The sequence below is a fragment of the Rhipicephalus sanguineus genome, chromosome 5 (genome assembly GCF_013339695.2).
Source record: "Rhipicephalus sanguineus isolate Rsan-2018 chromosome 5, BIME_Rsan_1.4, whole genome shotgun sequence".
NCBI lineage: Eukaryota > Metazoa > Arthropoda > Arachnida > Ixodida > Ixodidae > Rhipicephalus > Rhipicephalus sanguineus.
Genome location: NC_051180.1, coordinates 39918 through 43297, shown reverse-complemented (window position 1 = coordinate 43297; position 3380 = coordinate 39918).

Sequence of the window (3380 nt, the reverse complement as noted above, 5' to 3'; positions counted from 1 at the left end):
GCCGATCAATCTCGAAACACTTGGCTCAAAGCCAAGAAATGCAGCATAGATAATTATTCGCCGACTGCTTCGCATGCAACCGATTGCCACAAGGCGTGGGATCTGCCGAATTTTTTTTTTTTTACAACTTACTTCGTATACCAAAAGGATCCCGCCTAAATTACGACTTCTTGCTGTTTGGCTATGTGTGGATTCTAGCCTATGCCAAAGGAAACACATGGGTACATGTACCGGGCGGCAAAAGGTGCATTGTTGTATGGTGTTGGCAGTAGCCTTATGCGTCGTAAAACGCCGAGTTGTTCCAAGATAATACGAAAGAAGAGGATTCATGCACTGTTTCAAGAACCAAGAAAAATAATTTAGTATATGACAAATTCGCAAGGAAGCACTCTCTTCGCGAGCATGGTTTGCCAGAATATGCATTCGTAGCGCTGATCCAGCGGCACCAGAATGCGCACGCAGCAACAGGAGCCTCGACTGCCATTTCAGCCATGTTCCCGAGATCGGGCTTCGCTATGTACTGGCGTGTCGTTCTCGCCATTCTTGTGTACTTCACCCAGGCGTGTAATTTTCCACTTTACTGTGCTGCTCTGGCACGCCAACTGAGAGTTGCGCAAACCCCGCTAGAACGTAACACTGAAAGCGATTTCTCGGAGTTGTCTGCAATTATTTTAGAGAACGGAAGGCGGTGAAGGGATAGCGCAGCCCTTGTTTTTATTGCCTCCGAAGTGCTCTCTGAAGTGCCTCTGCATGGGAAGATCTTTGGAATGACGGCGGCAACGCTTTCTGTGAAATTACATGGGAAATGTCTATGGAGCATACAATACCTCCTTAAACAGATTTAGCATATCGTGAGTGGCACCACATTGCACGCTAAGATATAGCTGGGTCAGACTGCGCACGTGCATAACGTAATGACAGTGTTGCGCCTAGCGTGCCTCCGCTATTCTAGGAATTCAGCGGGAGACACAGACGCTCGCAGAGACCGTTTACCGCAAAAAATATGGCGATGTTCGCACCCTTCGCAACTATCATCTCGTGCTGTTGCCTTATACAGCTTGCACATCCACAGTAAATGATCCTTCCACAGTCGCTGTGCTCTGAAACTGGCACGCTATCGTTGAAGGTCTATCTTACGTTTTACGTTGCAGAGATGAGCGCCCTTCAGCAATTATGGGAGGGAACATGAAAATGTTTAGGAGCCCATAGATGTTTAAATATCGGGCCCCACATAGAGCTGTTCAATTAAACTAAAACGTCAAACTACACTTTCTTGTTCAGAATTAACGTACCAAATTTGCATACATAGGCCGTCATTAATCGTTTTAAAACGAGCCCCATTTACCTCCTCGTACTGCCAACTATGTTGACATCTGTGAGACGACATCAGGTACGACGAAACGATTGTTGTATGTACAGCAAAGGCGCGTGAACCAAAAAATTCGGCAGATCCCACGTACCGTGGGAGTCGATGTTATGCGAAGCATGCGGCGGGTAGGTGACTGTGGCGTAACTTTTTTTTTTTTTACTGAGCGACACGTTACAAGATGGCGCTGAAGATTTGTATAAATTTTATACGCACACTTATATATGTTTAAGAGCCGTATATGTGTTATATAACCAGTTGTTTACGGTTGGGTAACGCTGCCAATGGCAACGTGGGTATTAACCAACACCAGAAGCGGTAAGCTGTTATGTAGTGCTTATACGTGTCCCGACAACGCACGCACGTTTCACGAACCCGTGTGCATGTGTGCAAAAGTTCTTGACAGTTCTTGAACAAGGCAATCATCACCGTGATAAGTGAGCACCAGCAGCGGTCATGACTTGTTATAGGATCCGGTCGTGATCGTGGTGACGAGGGGTCCATGTGTATTGAAGTATGTGGTATAGTAGAGCTGTTGGAATTCGTGTATGCGTCGGTCATTTCGTCGACAAATTGTCTGTCGACATAGCCGGTGACATGTCGGAACCTGAAGCCACCCTTCGCGTTGGTGAAGTATAGGCCGCTGAGGATGGTAGGCCTGGATAGTGCAACGTAGACCAACATCAGTGGATGGCACTTGTATTCGTAGACTACCTGGGTGTATGTGGCCTACGTAACCTAGTCTACAATGCGGCTGTCAATCAATCTAGCATCATCCTCGGTCAGCATGAGGCCATTGCCCAGCCTCGTAAGAAATGAAGATGACACTGCGTCGTTCTAGTGGACGAAGTGCGCTTTACGGTGCGGTGATGTGGATATCATATGTAACTTTCGTTAATGTATTCCTCTGGGGTCGAACAATGCTTCAATATATCTTGCTGAATCATAGTATAACAAATGTAATGCATATTAGACTGCTATAAAAGCGGAGCCAACACTGGATTTACAGACGTGAATCTGATATGACGCCTGTATCGTAGGAGTACACATCGCAGGAGTATCATGTAGTGTTTAATAATGCTTTCTTGTAAAATTAGTTAGCCAGCACCACAACCACAATTGACGTTGCACCGCTATTACGCCTGCGCAGGCTGTTTTTCCAAACCAATTTATAGACCTGGCGTGGCTCAGTGGTAGAATACCTGATTGCCACGCAGAATGCTTGGGTTCGATTCCTGCTGGGATCCTAATTTTCATTCTTTCCATTGGTTGAGTCAACGCTGCCGATGTTGGTTTTCCTTAACGCTCTCGCATTTAAGTTACCAATCTCTGCTCTCGCCTACCCTGGGAAGATATAAACTGTCAATCACCTATGGCGCATACCCGTACACCGCGGCCCATGGTAACCGGGTATGTGCCACATGTGTCTAGTGGAAAGGGTTTGACGACGTACGCGACAGGATTTTAATGTTATTCATGTCATGACCCGGCAGTCATATTCGTCAAATCCTCTTACCCTCCCATGCAAATTTTGGTCTACACCAAGTTAAGGAGGCGATCATGAGAGCACCTGGACGTAGGCGGCTAGATAGATAGATAGATAGATAGATACGTAGATAGAAACGCTCAAAGTGCCAGAGGTTCGCTAAGAAATGCTTCGCATTTAAAACCGAACACCGGCGAGCGAACACAATGATGGTGATTACGATGATTAGTATACACAAGTGAAGATGACGAACTACACAGTCAGCGCTCACACATATAAACAACCTCCCATCTTTCATGGTTAAAAATGAAGGGTCATTGCGTATATAATAACGCCATCGTGCATTATGCTTGAACGTATTGCTTGAAATATCGAAGATGAGTTGTGCGCTGCTCCGTGTTGGTTAACTGCACAAGCTTTTGTGAACAACCAATGTTGCCTAAGAGTCTCTCGCTTGGTGTGCAGCGCGCATGGCTCAATACGTGTCGCCAGTTTTCTTTTGTTTTTCCACCTAGCGAGCGCCGCGCT